We start from the raw sequence: 26,687 nt of genomic DNA, 5'->3' as shown, positions 1-26,687 counted from the left end.
GCGAGGGCAGAGGCGCGCCTTTTCCTCGGCGCGGCGGTGGTGGGATCTGGGGAAGGTGCGCGCCCGGCTCTTTTGCCGTGACTACACTCGGGGTGCCAGCCGACGGAGGGATGCGGCGATAGGGCAGTTGGAGCGGGAGGTCTTGGAGCTGGAGAGGCGTCTGGCCGTCAACCCCGCGGATCCATCCCTCTGCGGATCGTACCGGGAGAAGCGGGAGGAGCTCCGAGCCCTCGAAGACCATCGGGCCCGGGGTGCTTTTGTTCGATCCCGCATCCACCTCCTTCGGGAGATGGATCGCGGCTCCCGCTTCTTCTACGCCCTGGAGAAAAGGAGGGGGGCCAAGAAGCACGTCACCTGCCTCCTGGCGGAGGACGGCACCCCCCTCACGGATCCGGCGGAGATGTGCCAGAGGGCCAGGGCCTTCTACGCCACTCTTTTCTCCCCGGATCCGACCGATCCTAACGCTTGCAGAGTGCTCTGGGACGGGCTCCCGACGGTCAGCACGGGCGACCGGGACCGGCTAGAGCTGCCTCTCACTCTGGCCGAGTTCTCGGAGGCCCTCCGTCACATGCCCACTAATAAATCTCCGGGCTTGGACGGGCTGACCGTGGAGTTCTACCGCGTGTTCTGGGACGTCCTCGGCCCAGACCTGGTCACTGTCTGGGCTGAGGCTTTGCAGAGCGGGGTCCTCCCTCTCTCATGCAGGCGAGCCGTGCTGGCCTTATTGCCGAAGAGGGGGGACCTCCGCGACTTACGGAATTGGCGTCCCGTCTCGCTCCTCAGCACGGACTACAAAATTGTTGCGAAGGCCATCTCGATGCGGCTAGGGTCCGTGCTGGCGGACGTGGTCCATCCAGACCAGACCTACACCGTCCCAGGCCGCACCATCTTTGATAACTTGTATCTGGTCCGGGACCTTCTGGAATTGGGGTGTAGGGATGGTCTGTCGTTCGCCCTCCTGTCCCTGGATCAGGAGAAGGCGTTCGACCGGATGGATCACGGGTATCTCCTGGGCACTCTGCGAGCGTTCGGCTTCGGACCCCTGTTTGTGGGTTTTCTGCAGGTGCTGTACGCTTCTGCGGAGTGTCTAGTCAGGCTCAACTGGACCCTGACCGAGCCGGTCAGCTTCGGGCGGGGAGTGCTGCAGGGGTGCCCCCTCTCGGGCCAGCTGTACGCTCTGGCGATCGAGCCCTTCCTCTGTCTCCTCCGCAAGAGGTTGACGGGGTTGGTGCTTCAGGAGCTGGGGCTGCGGCTGGTTCTGTCGGCATACGCTGACGATGTGCTCCTCGTGGTCCAGGACCCGGGCGACTTGGCGCGGGTGGAGGCTTGCCAGGCTGTGTACTCGGCAGCCTCCTCCCCCCGGGTCAACTGGGTCAAGAGCTCTGGCCTGGTGGTCGGGGACGGGTGGCAGGCGAGCTCCTTCCCACCTGCGCTTCAGGCCATCCGGTGGAGCACAGGTCCGCTGCTCTATCTCGGCGTTTACCTTTCTGCCACGCATCCGTCTCCGCCGGAGAACTGGCAGGATTTGCAGGGCAGGGTGACGGAGCGGCTCCGGAAATGGACAGGACTACTCCGGTGCCTCTCCCTTCGGGGGAGGGCACTGGTGCTTAATCAACTGGTCCTGTCCATGCTCTGGTACCGACTCAACACCCTGGTCCCGGCCCCGGGTTTCCTGGCCAACCTCCGGACGGTGATTCTGGAGTTCTTTTGGCCAGGGACGCACTGGGTCTCTGCAGGGGTTCTCCACCTGCCCCTGGAGGAGGGGGGGCGGGGCCTGAAGTGCTTACGCGCTCAGGTCCATGTCTTCCGCCTCCAGGCCCTGCAGAGGCTCCTGTTTGGTGCGGGTAGTCTGGCGTGGAGCGTATTGGCGCACGCCTTCCTCCGCCGCTTCCGAGGGCTCCGATACGACCGGCAGCTCTTTTACCTCCATCCGAGAGGTCTTCCGCGAGACCTCTCCGGGCTGCCGGTCTTCTACCAAGACCTCCTCCGGACCTGGAAGCTCTTTTCAACGACCAGGTCCGTGGCGGCCACCGTGGGGGTTGACCTCCTCGCGGAGCCCCTGCTACACAATCCCCAGCTTCGTGTGCAGGTGGCGGAGTCCCCCACGGTGTGCCAGAGGTTGGTCTCGGCAGGAGTCACCAGGGTCGGAGACCTCCTGGACTACGACCGGGGAGACTGGCTGGATCCCCTGACGCTCGCTCAGCGCATGGGGCTCTCCAGACCTCGTACTCCCCAGCGCGTACTTCAGGAGGTGAAGGCCGCTTTACTGCCCGCTGCTCGGGCTTACCTCGACCGGGTCCTGCGAGAGGGCACGCCCCGCCCACCCTCCACCCCAGGCCCCGTGGACATTTTTATCGGGCCCCTGCCCCGTGGACCCAATCGGCCCCCTCACCCTTTCACTGCCAGCCGGCTGCATGATCTGCAGCCGGTTTTGTTCCAGACCGCGCCACAGAAACATCTGTACTCGCTCGTGCTCCATACCCTTCACTACCTCACCCTCGCGTCCCGCCCCGATACCAAATGGCGGGACCTCCTGCCGCCTCTCGAGGGTGAGGAGCCCCGGTGGGCCAGCTTGTACTCTGCCCTGGTCCCGAGGCCCGCCAGGGATATCAGTTGGCGGCTCCTTCACGGAGCCGTGAGCACGGGCGTGTACTTGGCGCGGTTCACATCTGTCCCTAGCACCTGCCCTTTCTGTGGTGAGAAGGAGACCTTGGCGCACGTTTATTTGGAGTGCGCCAGGTTGCAGCCCCTGTTCCGGCTCCTCCTGAATATTTTCCTGCGTTTTTGGTTGCACTTTTCCCCTCACCTTTTTATCTACACGCTCCCCATCCGTGGCCCCACGAAGTCGCGGGATCTCCTTCTCAACCTCCTCTTGGCCCTGGCCAAACTGACCATCTACAACACCAGGGAGAGGAGGTTGGCCGACGGGATTTCCTGCGACTGTGGGGCCTATTTCCGTTCCTCCGTCTGCTCTCGCATCCGGGCAGAGTTCCTCTGGGCGGCGTCCACTGGCTCCCTTGACGCCTTCGAGGAGCAGTGGGCGTTGTCCGGGGTTCTCTGCTCAGTGTCCCCATCGGGTTCCCTTCGTTTAGCCCTATGACCTCACTCCCGATCCTGTTTTTTTCATTAGTTGTCCCCCGTAATTATTTGGTGTCCCAGACCTGTGGGTCCTCCCCTTAGGCTGGGGGGAGGCCCTTTAGAAGTGGGCGGGCTTCGCCCGCCCACCCCCGCTGGATGCCAATAGGACCAGTATATTTGCCCTCTACCAGACTCCTGTACACCACTGGTCTGGGTCTGTCACAATTGGTATGACAAGACAATTTTGGTTTATTTGTGCTTCTTGATTGGGAAGGTGTAGGGAAGTGTGAATTCATTGCCAGCTAGGATACTCTGACCATTTGGACATCTGCTTGATATTCTGTCATATAAGGTTTGTTCGCTTTCTTGTTTGCTTGCTTGCTTGCCAGATTTGGCGTATATAGCATATGCAGCCTGTAGTGGATGGGCCGGTGGCAGTATGAGTGGGTTTTATATAATTCTGGTGAAGTGATACTCTGCCTCAAGCAACAGAAGTAGGTAATGTTTGATAAAATTGAGATGGAGGTCTATTTCACAGTGGCCATCACTCCTCCTGAGGAACATGGGAGATCACTGTTGGAAGCTAAGCAGGGTTTAGAAGATACCAGTGAATGTATGAGAGAACAGAAAGCATGTTTTCTAAAGGTGACCTGCAATTTTTTTTAAAAATTAGCTTAAGCCCTATTTTGTTTCTTTATAAAGTAGCAAGAAAGTCTGAAAGGACTCTTCTTGTTTACAAAGTTTTTTAATTACCTTCTTTTTTTTTATCTTAGAAATATCAGGCATATGGACTTCCCTGATTTTAATGGAGGACGACTGCGAGGTCTCAGAGCACATTTATTGTACACTCTAACATACTTACTTGTAGGGGCATGAGATCTTGGTAACTGAAATTAAACAGTTAACAAAAACAAAACACAAAAATTACAGTCTGACTGAAAATCACATCCTGTTTTATTTGCTTAATTTTCACGCTTGGTTCTTGTGATGTCACAGTTACGCTTATTTTCCAATCATCTTAGTCTTCCATTTTAAACTAGGTCTCAATTTCTAGTACAATATCCAAGGGAGGGGGAAAAAATCCAGGTTTTAGACTGCTTTTAGCCACCATAAAGAAGCAAGAAAGAGCACAAACCCCAATTTTGTTTTCTTTGCAGTTCATTTTAAAGTGTCTCTGGAATTTTATATTCTTTTGTTTGATCTATTTGAGGACGGCTTATGTCTGCCACCATCTTGGCTGTGATTATTTATGGAGGCATTACTCCTAAAAAGCGGCACACCCAAAAGTGTCACTATAACATTAGTTAACATTAGTTGTTGCTTATACCATTCCTGGAGTGACTGCTATCTGGTGGTAGTTCTTGTTTGAATGATAAAACCCTGGGGATCCATTTCAGAGGGACCACTGATAAGCATAATAATAAAGGGTACTTGCCATTCACATGTGGTGAAGTCTCCTACATTCACCCATCTCTAAGTGCATTGGGGATAAGGTATTTGGCCCGCATTGCACTGCACTCTATAATTATTTGCAGAGTTTTGAAACCAACTGGATCTACACTTAAACTCTACAAAATCTCCATGTGACACATAGTGTTTTTGAGCTGACTCCCCCTTTAGATCTATGTTGCGTGATCTCATATCTTTTTGTATGATAACACATGGCTCTGTAACAACAACAAAAATATTATTGGAATGTTATAGAAATCCAAATGGAAAAATCCTGCAGTGATACTGATGGCGATCCCATGATAAAATAATTAAGGGCCATTGTGCCCTCTGTGACTCTCGTTCAAGCTCGTTGGCTTCAGTACATGATGTAAATGGGATTTCAAGTAAGGAACTTTAGTCCTAGGAAAAAGCAAATGGTTTTTTCCACTTTCTGAAAGTCACCTACTACAGATGGTTAGGGTTTCCTGAATCTGAATGTAATGGGTGATGTCACTGTTTTTAGACTATTTGCAGGAAGAGTGTAGCATTCCTTTTAGTGATGAAGCAGTAAGGCAATAAAAGCATGAAGCTGATGGAATGTTTTCTATTTACAATTAATTTAATGCCTTTACCTAGCAAAAAATAGAAATGAGGAACAATTCCAAATAAAATGTATTTGAAAAAAGTGTTAACTAAACCAAGCTCTGAGGTAGGTAGAGTTTGTTCAGGAGCTGTTCAGTGTCCTGTGAGACGTCAAGCCCTTTCAACAGGGTTGTGGGCAGGCAGCTGCAAGTGTTCTTCCCAAGTAGTGGGTGATGCTGCAATGCCTAATTTTGAGGTAATTCAAGTGGCCTCTCTGTTGGATGAAGTCATGTGGAATCCCCAGGGAGGCAGAGGTAGAGGTGACAGCAGTTACGGAGGGGCAGAGGAGGGACGGTTTTGAGAAAGGGGCAAAATGAAGGAAGCTGCCAGTTTTACAAAAATGCAGGTAACCACACAAAATGTTGTTTTTTTTTTCTTTCCTCCTGTACATAGCTGTCTTGAGAAGGCAAGAGAAGTGATTAAGGAATTACACTGCTCCAAGGTGACGGGCTTCCTTTATTCTAGAGGGTACTCTATATTCTCAACCACCCTTTTTCCTGGCTCTCCCCCCAGCTCCCACTGATCCCCCCCTTGCTTCCCCACCCCTGCCTGGCTAGACTTCCGCACCCGCACCCCAACTTCCATCACTAATCCCTCTTTCAGTCTCCATTCCATAGCTCCCCACCCCTTACTGGCTCTAGTAGCATGCCAGCTGCCTCAGGTATCCCCAGGCCCTCTTACTTCTCAGATCTGTGGCAAGTAAGTTCTTACTTCCTCATTCCAACTGCCACTATGGGGGGAAATCAACAACTTTTTCTCGCTGGTGAGAAGTATCACACATGGAGCCGCTGAAAACTTTGTAGCTACAGTTTATTCCGTCTGCAGCACTATGAATGTAATACACCATTGGATACAGAGGCAGGTTGCAAACAGAGCAATAACCCATTCCTTCGTGATATCCTGACCCTTACTAACTCTGCTGGTATGAATTTGGCCTCTTATTGGAACCTTTTCCCCCAACATACTGTTTCGAGGATTAGTCCTTTTCATTTGGCATAACCTAAAGTGTCCACTATGTAACTGGCTGCACCTTGCAACTTCTTTATTCCTCCCAGTTTGTCAATGTTCTTAACTCCTTTTACTTTTTCCACCCTTATCCACAAGGGGTGGCACATTTCTCACAAGTGTATTTAAAAAGAAATTTTTACTCTCTCAAGCTTGGTTCATCATGTTGCTTAGAACCATCCCATCAACTACCAGAATCAAATTGATAGTCAGATGTGGATGTTAATCTGATTAGAATGGCAGGTGGACTCCTTGATGCTGGATATTTGGCTATATAATGTTCTGGCTCTTTGCCTTAGGTAAGAGCAAATATGGTTTAATCCAATTAACTTCACTCTGTCCTTTCCTTTTTAGTTAATCATAAAGCTGGTTTGAAAATTACCATTGAATCATTTTTAAATAGAAAAATAGGGAGATATGTTTGTAAACATTTTCAGAGAAATATTTCCCCAGACTTTGATCAACTTTAGTTAATTATGCTGTTAAATCTACATGTCACCTGTAGTAAAAAAAAAAAAGTCAGGCAGTGACAACTTTGAAAATAAATGTCAGCTTCATGAAAAAGAAATGACAAAATAGTAGCCAGGAGATCATGGTTTATAAAATTAATTTAGTTATAAATTGAAAACTTTTTACTACTGAATATTTTTCTTACCCAAACAAATTGGTACTTTTGTCCAGATTCCATTGTAACAGTATGATTTCAGGTCTCCTTCTATTATGTAATAATGCTGGCATCTGTATTCTACCGAAGATCCAAATGCGTACTCTTTTAGGGACAAAGTTATGTCTCCGTTCTCAATAGTAGGTGGCCGGCCACACTTTTCCCCAGTTCCTAAATGAAAATATCTGTGGTTATGATTTTGTTACAGATACAAATGTTTTTGGTTTTGCTATTGTATATGTAGCATCCTGATGGCACAAGTATTCATTGGTCACAATGATCTGAATGTTTTGTCTTCTCAGGCCTAAACTAGCTCTCACTGAAATCAATAGTTTAGCCATGGGGCAAGATTGTACTGGTATACATTAAGCAAGATCCTAAATGTTACTCTAACACACATTTATATAACATCTATGGTCATAAGTTCCTTTATTTTGGAAATTATGGAATAAGCTGCATTGAATTTGTCATTAATAAACATAATCTGCACTCTTAATCCTTTCATCTTTGTGCACATAATCTACATGACAGGTCTAGTTTGCTGATCTAATTGATCCAGGATGATGCCAGACAATTTCCTCCTTCCTTGCAGTTACCTCAGCTCCAGCTTTAGAAAAATGCATGTAACCACAAAAAATGTTTTTTTTTTCTCCTGTATTTGGTGACCTTATGCAGACATTAGAAGTGATTAAGGAATTACACTGTTCCAAGGTGCAAGTCTTGCTATATTGAGTCCTAGACAAGTAGTTCCCAAATCACTTAAGATGAGCTTGCGCTATAATCCCATCTGAGCTTCTATGGAGCATTGGGTGCATCACATCTTTACACATGGAAACTTTGGGTGAAACATCAGGATTTCACAGAAGGTAAAACATTGCATCTGAGCTAAATTTTCCATAGTAAACAATGTATGTTGTTATGAGTCTGAACCCTGCTTGCCTGACACTGAACCAGTGTGAGGAATAGGACACCAGGCTTGGCCTCTGGCAGGTAGCCGAAGATCTTCAGGCTTTGGGATACTAAACCCTAGCTACTTCCAAAGTATGGGAAAACCCTGCCATCCTTCAAATGAAAGGATTGCCAGGAATGTCCAGGTTGAAACTCTGCTTTAAGCAGGTTACTCCCTGGTAGAGAACACCAAGGCATTTTCTATGGGTTTCAGAGCTGGACTGTTGAATTACTGTTGAAACCCTCCCCCCATTTCTGTCTATTAGACAAAGCTTTTTGTCTCTGTAAAAGGAAACATGAATGTTTTTGAAAGAAGTGGTCTCGCTGACCATGTTTACCTTTGTCAGTGTTTCATTGGACCAGCTTGGCTGGTGCCAGAGTTTTTAAAGCTATCTGCTTAATTAAATAGAAACATGAATAAGGTTATTTTCTCAGGAAGTCCTGAATTACCAAGTCCCAAATAAATCTGAAAGGAAGACTGATTTGCTTAACTCTGCCCGGAACCAACATTAACCCATTACACGTACGCTCCCCTCCTCATTGCTCAAACATATTTAAGGAAAAGAATGGATATAGAACTAAGTACATTTACCAGATACACAAATTGGTAAATCCATATGCCATCTACACACTTGATGAAATAGGGGATTTTAAGGTCAGAATGTTCATCACAAAGAAATTCCATTGTTTGGTCACTTTGAATCAATACTGTATGTCTTCGGCCATTAGACAGAAGCAATTTTTTTGTTTCTAATTGTTGCCTTGTGATAATACATGGAGCTTTAAATAAAAAAAAGCAACATACAAAACGATGAAAAGTTTAAATATCTCCTCCCACATGAACAGTGCTGCAGATTCCACACCTCTAGAGTCATCTTCCCTTTTTGTTTACCACAGAGAGAATGAATGACACTTAAAGAAAAAATGAACTACCGTATTTTCAAAAGTGATTTGTATTAGTTGTTAGATCATGGAACTCTCAGTCAGATCTCCTGTGTTCAAATCTCACCTCTACCATTAACTTGCTGTGAGGTTTGGCAATTTCCTTAATTTCATTGCTCCAGTTTCTCCGTTCTTGTAATGGGGACAGTAACTTCCTGTTGTTAAGGAATGTGTGAAAGGTATGCTAATATAATTATTGTTAAGCAAAGCCAATAGGATGCTGTTATCTACTCTGTCCCTACCAGACATTCTGCCATTTGCTATCTATTAACTAGGTAGTCCTCTTCACAGATCAGTATTCAGCTCTACCTTAAATTAGATAATGTATGATGCTCCAGTAAGTCTCATTTTGGACTTGATCCTTTGATACCAGTGAAGTCAATGGGAATTTTGCCATGGCATTGTATGGGAGCAGGATCAGAAATTATGGGAGTTCTGGAAACATTAAGTAGCCACCCATAGAATAGTATTCATCATTAAATAATACTATGAGATGTTGTTTGTTAGGATATAGATATTCAAGCTTTCTGCAAAGGCCTATACTTTAAAATTTAGGTGTATTTTTATCACTTAGCTAGTTATAGAGGTATAAAAGAAAGCATCAAAATCATTGTCTATCTGTGTAAGGGTCTTCTCTTAGGTCTGGTCTACACTACGCGTTTACACTGATTTTAACAGTGTTAAACCGATTTAAGCCACACCCGTCCACACTACGAGGCCCTTTATATCGATATTAAGGGCTCTTTAAATCAGTTTCTGTACTCCTCCCCAATGAGAGGAGTTGCGCTAAAATCGGTATTACCATATCGGATTAGGGTTAGTGTGGCCGCAAATCGACGGTATTGTCCTCCGGGCGATATCCCACAGTGCACCACTGTGACTGCTCTGGACAGCAATCTGAACTTGGATGCAATGGCCAGGTAAACAGAAAAAGCCCCGCAAACTTTTGAATTACATTTCCTGTTTGCCCAGCGTGGAGCTCTGATCAGCACGGGTGGCAATGCAGTCCCAAATCCAAAAAGAGCTCCAGCATGGACCGTACGGGAGATACTGGATCTGATAGCTGTATAGGGAGAAAAATCTGTTCTATCAGACTCTGTTACAGAAGACGAAATGCCAAAGCGTTTGAAAAAAATCTCCAGGCTACACAGTGCTGTGTGCCAAGCGTAACGGAAAGCCAAAGAGTCAAATGGACGCTCATGGAGGGAGGGAGAGGGATACTGAGGACTCCAGCTATCCCACAGACCCCAGCAGTCTCCGAAAAGTATTTGCATTCTTGGCTGAGCTCTAAATGCCTGTAGGGTCAAACACATTATCCGTGGTGGTTCAGGGTATAGCTCGTCAATGTCTCCCGCCACGTGAAAGAAAAGGGAAAGAAATCGTTTCTTGACTTTTTTCAATGTCATCCTATATCTACTGAATGCTGGTGGTAGACACGATGCTGCAGCAATGAAGAGCAGTATCCACTCCTCTCCCCTCCTTGGTGGCAGATGGCACAATCTGACTGCTATCCATCATCACCATCAGCCCGTGAGTGCTCCTGGCTGGCCTCAGGTGAGGCTGGTCGGGGACGCCTGGGTAACAATAGGAATGATTCCTGGTCATTCCCAGTAGATGGTACAGAACAGTTGGTAACCATCTTCATCATAGCAACTGGGGGCTGAGCTCCATCAGCCCCCTCCCTTTCCTGTGTAAAGAAAAGATTCTGTACTGCCTGGACTATCAAAGCAGCGGGATGCTGGGGTCCTCTCCTCCGCACCGCTTAATGTCCTGTCTGGACTGTCCTAGCACCGGGAGGTTGCCTCCCCCTCATTTTATCTCACTAACAAGTCACCGTTTCTTATTCCTGCAATCTTTATAACTTCATGACACAAATGGTGGGGGGGGACGCCTCCACGGTAGCCCAGTAAGGTTGGGGGAGGAGTGAAGCAACGGGTGGGGTTGTTGCAGGGGCACCCCCCGTGAATGGCATGTAGCTCATCATTTCTGCAGGATCTGACATGGAGTAGCTGCGCTCTCTGATACACTGGTTCTCTAGTACACTTGCCCCATATTCTAGACAGGACTGATTCTATTTTTAGAAACCATAAAGGAGGGATTGACTCTGGGAGTGGTTCCCAGTTTTGCCTTTGCGCCCCTGGCCAACCTCAGCTAGGGGCATCCATGATAGCAGCAGACAGTACAGAATGACAGATAACCGTCATCTTACTGCCAATTTACAATGGCAGCAGACAGTACAGAAAGACTGATAACTGTCTCTGCTATCATGCAAAAGCAAATGAATGCTGCTGTGTAGCGCTGCAGTAACTCCATCCAGTACACATACGATAACAGTAAAAAAAAAAAAAAAAAGCTGAATGGGCTCCATGGTTGCCGTGCTATGGCGTCTGCCAGGGCAATCCAGGGAAAAAGGGCGTGAAATGATTGTCCGCTGTTGTTTTCCCAGAGGAAGGAATGAGTGATACCATTTACCCAGAACCACCCGCGACAATGATTTTTGCCCCATCAGGCAGGGGGTTCTCTATCCAAAATTCCAAGGGGCGGAGGAGACTGCGGGAACTATGGGATAGCTACAGAATAGCTACCCACAGTGAAACGCACCGGAAATCGACGCTAGGCTCGGACCATGGACGCACACAATCGAATTAATGTGCTTAGTGTGGCCGTGTGCACTCGACTTTATACAATCTGTTTTACAAAACCGGTTTATGTAAAATCGGAATAATCCCATAGTGTAGACGTACCCTCACTGTGACAGTCTAAGCCCTTGTTTAGTCATATTGAAATAAGGCAATCTGGGTCTGTTAGGAAGGTGATTTGATCTATCATCTCCAGAGAAAGGAAAGAGCCTAAAACGTGGGAAAGGAAATTTAGTTTGATCGTTTACTGTCTGGTAAGAACTCACTTATCAGTAGACGTAGCTGGACAACACTTATGTCTGTAGAGTTGTAAAACTCTTATGTCCGTATAGATGTAGTTGTGAAATCCTCACTTCTGTATTGTTTCGTATGTTTATTTGCATGGTCTCTGTCTGGTTCTGTGACTGTTTCTGTCTGCTGTATAATTAATTTTGCTGGGTGTAAACTAATTAAGATGAGGGGATATAATTGGTTAGCTAATCATGTTACAGTATGTTAGGATTGGTTAGGTAACTTTTAGTAGAATAATTGGTTAAGGTATAGCTAAGAATATTACTATGTAACCATGATCCCCAACCTTTTTGTGGCCAGTAGCACATTCATGTTTTCAGAAGAGAATGGTGAGCGCCAACAATTTTTCAAGGCTTATTTTGTATTTATACATTAAATAATACAAAAAAAACATAATTAATATTACATAACATATGAATCCAGAGAGAAGAGAGAAGCCGTGAAGACAGAGAACACTGGCGCCCGCAGCCCCGGAGTACTCTGTCCCCAGCAGGCGCGGTGGCCTGGATTCTCTCCGCTGCTGGGCACAAGGCGGGTCAGGCGCCTTCTGGGGACGGAGAACACCGGTGCCTGCAGCCCCAGAGCTCTCTGTCCCTGGCAGACATGGGGACACAGCTTCTCTCCCCTGTGGGGCACTACGCAGGCCCCGCACCTGCCGGGAACAGAGAACACTGCGCCCACAGCCTGAGTTCTCTGTCCCCAGCAGAGGCAGGGCCGTGGCTTCTCTCCCCTGCTGGGCACCAGGCGGGCACACATAAATGCCCCAGAGGGCGCCATGGTGCCTGCGGGCACCATGTTGGGGATCACTACTATATAAATTAGGGGCAAACAGGAAGTAAGTTGGGATTTGAAAATAAGGAAAAAGGAACTTGGATTTAAGCTTGCTTGGAAGTTCAGCCCAATAAACATCGAATTGTTTGCACCTTCGGACTTCGGGTATTGTTGCTCTCTGTTCATGCGAGAAGGACCAGAGTAGTACGAGAGTGAAGGAATAAGCTCTCTAACATTATGCCCCACCTACTTTAGTCCAATGAATTAAGAACCAAAACATTATCCTACCGAAGCACTTTGGTGCAGGTGCCATTTCTCTCCATTGCATGTTATCCTTTCAGATCCTGCCAGAGTATAACCTGGGTAGCACCTGTACTGAACAACATCACCCTCCTGATATTCTGCTTTCTCCCCACTGACAATTTCTGCCAAATCGATGTCAGGTGGATATGAACACTCTTGAACTGTAACACACAGGTGTTAACCTATTACTGATGGCGGTCGAGGGGGAACAGAATTGAAGAAGCAATAGTGTTACATCAATTTTACGTGTGAAGTTCTTTGGGGTAAAAATTGTCTCTTATGTTAGATGCTGCAGAAACACAATGAGGCCCTGATCTTGACTGGGGTCTCCGTGGCTAGAACAAAACAAATAATTAATGGGGGGATATTTCATTCATCAAAATGGATTAAAATAAAAGTCTGATGTGTGAGAGCTTCATGAATGTTCAATGGGTAACTTGAAGAAACACTGCTCCTCGCATTTCCTGTGTTAGAACATTATTTTCACTGATGTACGTCATAACAAGCTCCAGTTAATTGACATAAGAGAAGAAGTAATATTGTTTCTGTTTGCAATTAATGTCTTGACCTTAAAGTTGATACATCATTAAGTGATGAGAATAGGTGTAAGGGGATCTACACACAAGTTTAAGCTAGGATATGGTGATCTAATTTACATCACAGTACATTATCTTTGAATATTCCTTATAAGGGTCATGTTCCTTATAAGCTTTCCCTATCACCACACTTTCTTATATTTCTAAGGGCCAGATCCAGCACCATTACAGTCAGTGAGAGCTTTGACACTGACTTCAGTATCAGGCTCTGAATGAATAGCAGCTATATTTTAAGGTAGGAAAAATGCCTTCTTGCCTCTCAGTTTGGGATAATTGCTTAGAGAGGTAAGTCCTCCTCAGCACTTGTGTTAATCCAGAACACCATTCTAACCGTTTTCTTGGGGGAGGCAGAATAGCATTCCAATATTTCTGATAATTGAAAAGGAAACCAATGATTATTCATGCTAAAATATTGGAATTTTCATTAGAGTGCTAATTCCAGCTTTTTGCCAGAGTCAGTTTATTGAAAAGACACATGATAAATTGTCTACTTCATAAATATATAATGCTGTCAGAAAAAGGGTGTCAAAGTGTGTGATGGCCTGGCTTGTCCATATGTGAAGAAGTGACTTGCAAAGCATCGATCAGCAGAAGACACAAAATCATGGAAAAAGATACCCGAAGAGACAGCACAAGCAGCAAACTGATATCGTATTTGGGTAGACAATGAAGAATATCTTTCAGGTGTGCAATAGAAACGTACATTACTATTATAAGATATTCTTGCTGTTGAAATTGTGTGTTCTGGCACTTTTTTCTTTAGGATTTGAGCTCTGGTTCTCCTTCATTTTAGGTGCTGTGAGAAATCTTACATGGTTTTGTATTACCAAACTGGAGAGTTTGGTATCTGTTTTAAGAACACATTACATTCCACATTATTTATACAACTGCTTGATTGATTATTAAAACACTTGATAGTTTTTCAAATAAACACAATGTGTCTGGGGGGAAAAGAACTAGCAGAAGTTAATCTTAAATGAAAGCTATTTCTTACCAATACATATAGGTACTGGAGACCAGCCTTCAGCGGTACAGGTAGTTTCATTAATTCCATTTTCAGATTTATATCCATGATCACATCGAAAGGTGGTTTTTTCTTCAACTTTGTCCACTATTTTCCCATTTTCTATCCTTCCACATTGTATTGCTGAACAAAAACAGAACAACATAATCAAAAAGACTATTGCAGATAATATACAGGAATACATGGTATATTGTACACAACATATTGTACTACCATAATAGTTAGCACTGCATCATTAGTAGAGGTGGTCAGTTTAGAAAAATAAATATTTGACATCTGTTTTCTCAAAAAGCACAAAATACTTTGTGAAAAAACTTGTCATTTTATGACAAGTTTAAATGAAATTTTTTGAAGTGTCGCTAATTTTTTTTTTTTTGAAAACTTTAAGCATTTCTTGAACAGGGTTAAAACTTTTTGAAGCACTTGGACTTTCTACAGTGACTTACATACTCAGGACCCAGAGTCTCACTGGCTTTCAGTGGTAGTTAGGATCTGAGGTGTCGAAGTCACTTTGAAATTGGGACTTAGGCTTTAACTCATCTGGCTGTTTCTGAAAACATTATCCCAGATACTCTAGATCTAATTAAGTCACTGACAGAAAATCAAAGTTACTTATAGTTCATATGAAAGTACTGGAAACATGAGCTGACAAAAATTCTGTTGACTCTTAAAATACACCTATTGTCAGGGTCCTTGATTAAAACATAGTTGCGCTCTAAACTGAGTACGACCATGGTTGCAATTTATAGCATAAACTGGACGTTATCTGTGTCTTGTAACTTTGGCTTGACTAAGTGAAGGCAAAGTGAAAACTCTCATTAATGAGCAAATTCCCTTTTAAAACAAGAAGAGCATCCAAATGTAACTACCAAGTACATTAAATTATTAGAGTTTGTTATGCTTCTACACGTTTCTACAGTACAGTGCCTAGCGTAAAACAGCCCCGATTCTGAGTGGGGCTATTGCAATACAAATAATAAACAATAATACTGATAAAATGAAGAGATGGAGCTCTCTTCTCTAAAATTGTTGCTTGATTTATTCAAGTTTATTTGTCCGATTAGGATTGAATGTGTTCAATAATGCTAGATGAGGTAATGCTGCACATTACCTGTAGTACTTAAAGTTAAATATAATGACAATAGCATTCTAAAATATGTTGTTTTTTAATTTAAAGTCTATGGTTAAGATTTTTCAAATCTAGACAGGTTTTAGCAGTATAAACGTCCCATAAATTAATGGGAATGATGTGGCTAAATCCCCTCACTGGCTTTGAAAATTTCATTCAATATTTTGTTTTGTTTAATCCATTCTACAATATCTTGCTATCAAACTAATCACCAAAATGTAGGTTGTATATTAGTTTTATTTTTATAATAGCACTATTTTGTCTAATTTTGTACATTTTTTGGTTAATTTTTGTGTAGTCCTAATTTTTCTTTTAGATTGTGTTTGTGATATTATTAGCGTACAGATATATTGCATTATCCCTAAAAGGCATCAAAACCGGTTAAGAGACCTGTATGGCATAACAATGTAAATGTAATGTAAAGTCATACAAAATGAAGTGTAACGATATTCAAAGAATCACATATGTACTGAGTGCATATAATTTTCTGCTATCGTTACTGTATCAGTTTTGGTCACTCTGTAATAGGTATTGTGACAATTTGGAGAAGTGGGTTGGATAATTTATGAGTTTTGGCTGATGTTATAAAGTTATGAAATTGCTGTATCAGGGAATGCTTCCATAAGGATGTGGAATCCACCATTTGCTGATAAGGCTGTAAGCAAGGGGTGGGCAAACTTTTTGGCCCGAGGGCCACATCTGAGTGGGGAAATTGCATGCAGGCACATGAATGTAGGACTAGGGCAGGGAGTTAGGGTGTGGGAGGAGGTGCGGTGTGCAGGAAGAGGTTCAGGGAAAGGGATTGGAGAAGAGATGGGATGCATGAGGGGTCTCAGGGAAAGGGATGCAGGAGGGGGTGGGGCGTGCAGGAGGGGGATCAGGATAGGGGTACAGGGAGGAGTGTGGGAGGGGACTCAGGGCAGGGGGTTCTGGTGCAGGAGGGGGTTGGGGTGTGGGCTCTGGCCTGGCACTGCTTACCTGGAGTGGCATCGGGATGGCACTGGCACCCACAGGGGCCATTGGAAGCTCCCTGCCTGCCTTGGCCCCATATTGCTCCCGAAAGCAGCCAGTGCCATGTCCCTGAGGCCCCTCAGGGACGGGGGAGGGGGAAAGAAGGCTCTGCGTGCTGCCTTTGCCTGTGGGTACCTCCCCTAATGCCCCCATTGGCCGCGGTTCCCCATTCCTGGACAATTATTCAATAAAGCAGCTTCCAGGGTGTGTCAAATGGTCATTACAGATTCAACCCAATCTTCTACACCTTCTATATCTACAATGATAATTGATGTTGATAATGATGACCCTGAGGCACTGCAAGATCCTGAAGCGCCTTCTGAATCATCAAAGATTAAATTATGTTCAGTATAGTTTTAGTATTAAGTGTATTTTTAGTGATCTGAGTGTACACTATGTGCTGCCCATAGTGATATATAGCATCATAAGATAACTTACTGTATAGAAAACTTTACCTGTATACCTAAGTGCTGCAAGAAGCCAAGCTCTCTGCAGTACAGTACTACTACTACTATACTTTATCCATTGTATTGTATTCTAATTCTTTGAAAATTGGTATTCCATTGGTAAGTATAGCGCTTAGTTAACCAGAATTTTTGATTAACTGGCACCTCCCATTCTCTCAACATGCCAGATAACAAAACTTTTACTGTATATTGTTCTTCATTTTCATGATGCAGATGATTTGGCGGGGGAGTTGTGGAAAACAGTAAGAGAATTTGCCCTCTGCCTTCATCTCTGTAATTACAGCTGATCTGTGTTGCAGAGTTGCTTCCTGGGGCCTTGGCATTGGTGGTTTGCTGAGATTTCTGGAAAAGGCGCTTGACTGAGTGCCCTTTGTGACTGCCCTGTTCCAAGACTGGGGTATATAATGAAAGTAAATAAGCAGCATACGGCCCATGTACAGTGGGTAAGTAGTTCAGTACACCTTGTACTATAAAAACTGCAATGTATCTCTCTCTTTGAAGGACAATATAGAGAAAGTTAACCTTATTTAAAGCTCACTTATGAATGCATCTGGGTACAGGAGCCTATCCTGAAGAAGTACACTCAATTCTGTTGTTGTCATTTTCTGCTATATACCCGACATTACATTCAAATGTTCTTTTTCTTCTCTGGAAGAAGAAACTTGGCTTTACCCTCCCATTTGCTATGTTACCACATGAAATAGCTGAAAGCAAAGTAAACACATAAACTCAGACATACTGTGTGTAATCTGGTGGTATATTCTGCTGATATACATAATACTTTTAAAGAGACTGAAAAAGGATTTAAACTTGGTTGGAGCCATTTGGAAAAGCTGAGGAACATCTTCTGGGTGAAACGAAATGAAAATTCTCCTAGTAAAGGTTTAAAATGAGAACACTCTCATGGGTAACTAACACTGGAATTACTAACGAAAGTTAATTAAGACATAATAATAGGCAAAGCAGTTCATATAATATGACTTTTTTTAAATCGAGCTGTCACCATTGCTAATGAATCCTGCTTGCTGTCCTGATTTTCCCAAAATGCACTAATGCAAACATGGAACATATGGACAAACACACACCAGTTGTGGTAGCAGATAAGTTGCTGTATGAATACTAGAGCTAAGGCAAATAATGGATTTTTGATCTCGGTGACAAAAAAAAATTGAAGATAAAATGTTTTAGATTGAGCTAAAAATGTCCCCCCTCCCCCCCAAATTTGCAGCAAATAAAAATATCACAAAATTGTTTTGGGTTGAACACAATGTTTCATTTCAATTTTGAGCATTTTGTAACCCTTTTAATTTTTAAAGTGAAATGCAAGAAAAATTTGAAACAAGGTTTTCTTTTTTTTTAGAATAAAAAATTATAACGAAAAAGAGTCCAGAGAAATGATTTAATTTTTTTGAGAATGTTAAAGGTTTTTTTATTGAAACAATTTGGCAAAATCAACACAAATTTATGAAATGTTGGAGAGTTGCTAAACCTGCAAATTTCACTGGACGCAGTTTTGGTTGAATGATTTCACCCAGCTCTAATGAATAGAACTCTTCTGTGGTTGGTGGAACTGGGTGAGATGAGTATGTCAAGACCATGTCACAATAACTTACTGATGCTTAATCTATGTGAAATATTATGGAAAGCGAGCAGCAGTGATGCAAAGAATTGTGCACTTCTGGCATATTCAGCTGGTATAAACTAACTAACAGCTAAATTTGGAGAAGAAGAATTTTCTGTATAGCTGTTACACATACAAAATGACAGGTACTCCGTTAGCATCTTCAAAACAGGCTCTCCCCTTGAAGCATGTCACTGCTTTACCTTGCCCTTCAGTTGTACTACTAAGTCACCATCAGCTTTTCCTGCCCCAATAGGCCTAGGTGGTGGTATGTGCTCAAAATCTTTTCCTTTCAGTTCTCTCTTTTCCTTAACATGGTCTTTTTACAAGTCTATATTTTGTTTGTATCTTAACATCTTACCTAATGCAGTGGAGCACGCCCATAATATCAGAATGGCAGTATATCCAAGCTGCGTCATCTCTGTGCCTCAAAAGTTTGGCCTGCAATTTTAAAGTGCTGGTGTAGTGTAGTGCTATGCCCCGGACTCCGTCCTTAACAAAGTCTTTTAATGACCTCTTGGTCATAATCCCTTCACTGCTGGGCCCCACACTCTGTCAATATTGCATCACAAAATTTGTTTGCAAATTTTAATTTAAAAGGCAGTCTTAGTTGTTCAAAAAGATCAATATTGTCCAGTAATTCCCCTCCCACATGTTTCCTTGAACAAGTGAGCCAACTGACTGCCATCCAGCTGTATAGGCTTCAGCTCAGTAAGGTTCCTAGGAGCTAGGACAGGTTTTAAATCTAAGTATTATGGTATCTGAAAAAGACTGATCTCAACTAGGGTGAATACAATAATAGATCCCACTGCCCCGATATAATGCCTGTTGAAGGCAATGGCAGATCCTGTTGATGTTAATGGGTTTTAGACCATGTCAACTAAGTGGAGAGAAATTCAATGTAATGTAAAAGGAGCACTTATAATAATTTGGACTGTATTCTTCATAAACTTAACTTAAATTCTCTCTATATACCTTAATATTTAAGGTGAGGTGGTGGAGGAGATTAATATTCAGTCTCCAAAAGCATTTGTTGACAGCAATATCCAGAGCCAAGTGCAACAGTTCAGTAGCCTCCAAAGTCCTTGGTTTACTTTGCTGGGCACTGAAATGATATTGCTGAGTTTTAGTGTCATTCATGTAGCCTAGATTTTCTGTACTGTGCACTAAAAATGATTAAAATATTCAATGCGCCTAACTATATATAGTGAAACCTGTACTTATTAGGCAATCTTCTGTCTTAAGACCACCCTGAAGTATTTCCAGACATGTAGAGTGCAATCATCTTGTACCTTCATTAGGAGGTTACCACCTGTTGAGCAAGTAATTTTTTGTCAGTTACTTGAACAGTTTTTTAAAACAGGCTACACTGCAATTTGATACTGAGATCGTGGGTTGGAACTGTTATCCTTTACTCAACCAGAAACAGCATGAAGAAACCACGCAAGCACAGCGGGGATCCCAGATAGCCACGTTTACAAAAATATAACAGCATACAGGGCCTAACTACAAAGATACTGATGTTCTGACTGAATTCTGGTAGCTTCTAAAAGATAACAAAGTGAGCTGCACTAGAGAGCTCACAAAGTATTTAAAGGGATACTACTCTATAGCCTAGTGGGAGTCTGGGTTCAGTCCAGGATGGAGGCTCACCTTCATCTTTCAGCCTGATTTTTCCCGTGGCCACTGGTACTATAATTTTTTTTTTTAATAGTGGGAGAGAGGAGAAGAAGGTTGATAGAGTGGGGAAGGAAATGGAAATTGCATAAAATTCTGGACCCAAGGAGGTTAATGAGAGTTTTTCAATTGATTTTAGTGGAGTCTGGATTTCTTATAACAGTCAAGGCTTAAGGCCAGATTGCAAAGATATTTAGATGCCTAGTTCTTTTTTGGTTTCAATGGGACTTAAGTGCCTATGTGCTCTGTAGTATTCAAGTAGGAATGTATCTGAATATTTTAGACTTAAGTCTCACTGAAACCAAAAGCAGTTAGATGCCTAAATACCTTTAAAAACTGGCTCTTAATTGCTTTTTGTGAAATAGTCACACTTGTGAAATATTTAAAGCCAGGCAAATGTTTTTGAAAGCTGATTCATTAATACTTTCTCAAATAAAATCGGAGTTCATGTTTGCTGTTGAATGTGTATTGTTACATTTTTGTTAACAAACTCAGAAAGGAAGTGTCTATTTGTGAAAACATCTTAAAATTCTGCAAGCTTTACAAGTTGGAACACAAATGGTTATGAAATTCACTTGATATGTGTTTTGTTAGTTTTTGCTATTTGTTACTCATTAACCTCCTTCTGAAATGTTTGTCATCGAATTGGTGAGCAGAAACAATAACGTGGTTTCCAAAAGGAGATTAGGAGTTGTCATGCATGATTTGACGAATAGTCCAGCTAGCGTAACATACTATTCCTGGCAGTGCTCAGTGCTTCAGGGGGAAGATTTAAGAAATCCCATAAAGGGCAATTACAGAATAATTTGCCCAATAGGTGACATTTCTTTCCAGCCCCCTATAGTTGGATTTGTGCCCTGAAGCATGTAGGATTATATGCGCCCAATCTAATGTTCATTGATGGAAAGATTTCCTTTTGACTTCACTGGACATTGGAATAAGTAAAAACAACAAGGAGTCCTTATGGCACCTTAGTGACTAACAAATTTATTTGGGAATAAACTTTTGTGGACTAAAACCCACCTCATCAGATGCATGGAGTGAAAAAGACAGTAAGAAGCGTATATATTCTAGCACATGAAAGGATGGGAGTTGCCTTACTATGTGGGAGTACTAATGAGCCAATTCAATTAAGGTAGAAGTGGCCTATTCTCAACAGTTGACAAGAAGGGGTGAATACCAAGGGAGGGAAAATTACTTTTGTAGTGTTAATGAGGCCAATGCAATCAAGGTGGCCCATTTCCAATAGTTGACAAGAAGTTGTGAGTATTAGCAAAGGTAAAATTACATTTTGTAGTGTGTCATCCACTCCCACTCTTTATTCAGGCCTAATTTGATAGTGTCCAGTTTAGAATAAGTGTTAATCTAGCTAATGAAAAAACCCAAGGAGTCTGGTGGCACCTTAAAAACTAACAGATTTATTTGGGCATAAACTTTTGTGGGTAAAAAACCTACTCCTTCAGATACATGGAGTGAAAACTAAAGATGCAGGCATTATTATACTGACACAGAGAAAAGGGAGTTACCTCACAAGTAGAGAACCAGTATTGACAGAGTCAATTCAGTCAGGGTGGGTCATAGAATATCAGGGTTGGAAGAGACCTCAGGAGGTCATCTAGTCCAACTCCCTGCTCAAAACAGGACCAATCCCCAGACAGATTTGAACCCTAGTTCCCTAAATGACCCCCTTAAGGATTGAACTCACAACCTTGGGTTTAGCAAGCTAATGCTTAAACCACTGAGCCTTGGATGTAGTCCACTCCCAATAAATGATGAGGGGATATCAATTCCAGAAGAGGTAAAGTTGCTTTTATAGTGAGCCAGCCACCCCAGATCCTATTCAGGCCCAATTTAATGGTGTTAAATTTGCAAATGAATTTTAGTTCTACAGTTTCTCTTTGAAGTCTGTTTCTGACATTTTTTTGTTCAAGTATGGCTACTTTTAAATCTGTTATAGAATGTCCAGGAAGATTGAAGTATTCTCCTACTGGCTTTTGTATGTTACTATTCCTGATGTCTGATTTGTGTCCATTTATTCTTTTATGCATTCTTCATCCGGTTTGGCCAATGTACGTGGCAGAGGGGCATTGCTGGCACATGATGGCATATATCACATTAGTAGATGTGCAGGTGAATGAGTCCCTGATGGTGTGGCTGGGCCCTCTGATGATGTTGCTAGACTAGATATGGGGACAGAGTAGGCAGTGAGGTATGTTACAGGGATTGGTTCCTTGGCTAGTGTTTCTGTGATGTGGCGTGTAGTTGCTGGTGAGTATTTGCTTCAGGCTGGGGGGTCTGTCTGTAAGTGAGGACTGGTCTGCCTCCCAAGGTCTGTGAGAGTGAGGGATTGTTTTCCAGGATAGGTTGTAGATCGTTGATGATGTGCTGGAGAGGGTTTAGCTGGGGACTGTACGTGATGGCCTGTGGTGTTCTGTTATTTTCCCTGTTGGTCCTGTCCCGTAGTAGATGACTTCTGGGTACCTGTCTCGCTCTATCAATCTGTTTTCTCACTTCACCAAGTAGGTATTGTAGTTTTAAGAATTCTTGATAAAAATCTTGTAGGTGTTTGTCTCTGTCTGAGAGATTGAAGCAAATTTGGTAGTATCTTAGGTCTTGGCTGTAGGCAATGGATCATGTGATGTGTCCTGGATGGATGCTGGAGGCATGTAGGTAAGTATGGCAGTCAGTAGGTTTTCAGTATAGGATGGTGTTTATGTGACCATCACTTATTTGTACTGTAGTGTCCAGGAAGTGGATCTCTTGTGTGGACAGATCCAGCTGAGGTTGATGGTGGGGTGGAAATTGTTGAAATCCAGGTGGAACTCTTCAAGGGCCTCCTTCCCGTGAGTCCGTATGATGATGATGTCATCAATGTAGTGGAAGTAGAGAAGAGGGGATGAGAGCTAAGGAAGCGTTGTTCTAAATCAGCCCTAAAAATGTTGGCATACTGTGGAGCCATGTGAGTACCCATAGCAGTGCCGTTGTAACTGTTGGATGCTCTCGTTATTATGGAGGTGCTGGTCATGGCTCCATAGTTAAGGTGGTGTTGGAATTTGTACTGAAAGCAGGACTAAATTCCCTTTGTTACACAGTTTAAATAGTTATTTTGCACTAAACTTGGCTCAGTTTTTCTTCATAGGCTAATTGAAATTTCTACATAATTTCCTTGACAACAGGTATTTTCAGGTTTATTCTGAAAGTCTTTATAGCTAAAATATTAGCAAGATTTTTTTTGCAAAGTTTGCATAATGTATCTGTGCAGATAGAAAGAGACTATTGCGTGTTGTAAGAGGACTAGGGGAAGTGATTACTGAAGTCAGGGAATAAAACTTTTACAAGGACAGTCCCAGGAGGCATTTGTGAGTGAATGTAGCTTAGAGCAACAGAAAACACCAGCTACAATTATAAATGTGTCTGGTCTATTTCTGAGATGCTGATAGAGCAGAGCTATCCTGTTCTGCTGCTACTATGGACATGTATTGCACAAAAAGGAAAGTTGTTAAAATGAAAGACATGCTCTTAGCTGATAGATAGCAAGCGTCTTATAAAACTTATTGCTGCAATATTTGACAAAGTATAAAGAAAAGTTTGATATAAATTATTTCAGAAGTCATCTTTGATTGAGAGTTCTGTGATTTAGAACCTAGAGGTCTGTTAATCTTGGGCCATCCAACCAGCTTCTGACATCAAGATGCATCAATGTGATGCCCTATTGTAGAAGTCAGTGAGCCATAACTGAGACCTGATTGTCAGAGGTACTGAATGCTCACAATTCCTACTAAGTTTATTTGGAGCTGTGAAGACTCAGCACTTTTGAAGATTAGGCCCCTGGTTTAATAATTCCTGTCCATATTAGTTATGGAGAAAAATCCTTTCAAATAAGAACTTTGTGCTAGACTCAATAGCTTCATTCATCATTTTCTTGTATGACCTCCTCCTTCCCCCACAGATTTTTAGTAAGAATTGCAGCAAATTGAACAAAAACCTTGTACATTGGTAGAGAGAGTCTTGGGGGTCTGACTCATTACTGAGTTATTCTAATTTTGCGTACAGATAACTTCACAACGAATGAATTTATAATGGTATAAAACTGGAGTAGCCCAGTGGTGAATCAGCCCCTTCATATTCATTCATTATATTTGAAAACTTTATTTAAAATATGGAATGCTATATATTTACTGGTACACTCCAACTGTCTTATGCTGCTGTGGCAATGAAAGACAGCCCTAAACCTGATTTAATCTATCATTTAAACTGGAATTACAGATTATTTTTTGTCAATGGAGCAGTACAAAGCAGCTGGTGATTCAGGCCCAGAATAAGTAGTGGTGTTGAAGTTGTTCTTCCTAATACTATGAGAGATCAATGATTCTAACTGGCTTTTATACAGAGTGCTGATCCAGAGTTTGATATAAGCAGAGCTCCATAGTAAAGATATCTGTTTCAGAGCTTTACTACTACTACTTTTTGTTCCTGTGCAAAGCAATGGATAAGAAACTTAATAGAATGGGGAAAGAAAAAGCCACAGAGAAAATATTATTTCTTTCTCTAGATTGAAGTTTGGGGTTATTCTGTGTATTGGAACAACAAGAAATCCCTTATATTGTTTCAACTGCAATAACATCACATATCCCATTGATGCAGAATACTGCTATATTTTAAAATTGTATATGTTGGTTACTACCTTTTGGTAAGATATCAGATGCTCAGCCAAACAAATGTTTGGGAGTGTTAGGCAGATGGATTGAGCAATGAAATCCCTCCCTGTGGAGGCAAATGTTAATCTTTTTTCAAATCAGTTTACAGTGGAGGGATAGCTCAGTGGTTTGAACATTGGCCTGCTATACACCTAGGGGTTGTGAGCTCAATCCTTGAGGTGGCCATGTGGGGCAAAATCAGTATTTGGTTCTGCTAATGAAGGCAGGGGAGCTGGACTCTCCCTTCCAGTTCTAGGAGATAGTTATATCTCCTATTATTATTATTATACAACTCCCTATCTTGTATTATGAGAGAGAATAAATAGCAGATTACTTATTTATTATTTAAAATACATTTATCCCATTCCTTCTTATTCATCTCTCAAAATTACAGTCCCAATTTTTCAATCACTTCATATGGAAGCTTTTCCATGGCCATCATCATTGTTGTTACTTCTCTCTAGACCTCTTCTTTTTTTCATATATAAAACTTCATATAACTATATATATATAATTTCTGTTTGTTTATAAACATGTGTATGTATGTGTACACATAAACACACACCTCTCTCTATATAAAAAAAGATATCTGTTTCTCTATCTCCTAGGGGAATTCTGTGCTACTGTGTGCATAATTCATAAGCCCTGCAGATTTTTAATTTTTTGCGCAGAAAAAAGCTTCCGCCAAATGTTGCTGCAGTTCTGCCTTTTGCCCACCAGAAGGCACAGTAGTGATAGAACAAAGCAGCAGCGCCGGGACAGCTAAGGAAGAGAGAGCCTGACTTCTTCATAGCACCTGTCAGGCCAGGTCAGGAGACAGGGGCTATGGGGAGACAGACAGAGTGACGTGCTGAGGCGGGGTTAGACAGGGGCTCATAAGGGCCAGTGGGGGAGGACAGACTGGCACAGGGGCTGAATGGGAGCGGAGGCACAGTGACATGGGGGGAAGGAGGTGCAGGGACACATGGTGATGGAGGAGGGGGTGAAGAGCTGCACAGGGACAGGGTGTGGCCGGCTGGGGGCAAAGACATATGGGGACAGGGGGACGGGGTGCAGGGCCACATCACATTGGGGGGAAGGGGTATCAGAGTGGGGGTGGAGTGACACATGTGGACAGGGGTGCAAGGACACATGGGTGTGCAGGAACACATGGGGCCAGGAGCAGATGTACCTGATTAAATGGGAGAGGCTATGGCTCAGCCAGGATCTGCATGGGGCATGAGCCCTAAAAATTCCCCTCCTCCCCTTAAACCCGCCCCCCCCGGTCCATACTTTTCCCACCCATACCCAACAACCCTCCAAGTTCACACCCAGGCTCCTTCCCAGCAATTTACTTCCCTCTCCCTCAGCTCCTCTGTTATCCCCAACTCCCCCAAGTCTTTGCACTGCTTCTGAGGGGTGCACAAAATACCGTTCTGTATTGTAGTTTACATGAATTATTACTCAAGAGTTCTGTATTAGTATGCCTAGTAAGGAATCTATTTGTCAAAAAACATTTCCTGAATCTTTTTTTGGTCTGTATCGTTACAGACATACTTGCTAACAGGTCTTTTGAAATAAATGACCAAAATAATTGAAAATTGAAATTGTTGTGATTATATTGTGTCATTTTGAGTATTTTGCAGAACTTTAAAATATTGTGCCCAGAATTTTTAATTTTTTGGTGCAGAATTTCCCTAGGAGTAATATCTATCTAGCTATGCATAATCAGTAAACAGAAAAAATATATATATGTATTTTTCTCCTTATGC

At 43.0% G+C, this 26,687-nt stretch overlaps 1 protein-coding gene and 1 pseudogene across 1 annotated transcript in view; one reads left to right on the top strand and one right to left on the bottom strand.

The window, feature by feature from the left end:
• LOC127056008 (complement factor H-like) overlaps positions 1–26,687 on the top strand; it is a 376,051-nt gene that overhangs the window by 153,067 nt on the left and 196,297 nt on the right. The gene's annotated exons all lie outside the window — the stretch shown is intronic.
• Positions 4,552–18,981, bottom strand: LOC127054979 (complement factor H-related protein 2-like; annotated as a pseudogene).

This window comes from Gopherus flavomarginatus, chromosome 7 (assembly GCF_025201925.1).
Source record: "Gopherus flavomarginatus isolate rGopFla2 chromosome 7, rGopFla2.mat.asm, whole genome shotgun sequence".
Classification (NCBI taxonomy): domain Eukaryota; kingdom Metazoa; phylum Chordata; order Testudines; family Testudinidae; genus Gopherus; species Gopherus flavomarginatus.
Note: the sequence above shows the minus strand (reverse complement) of the source record. Positions and strands in the feature narration are given on the sequence as shown.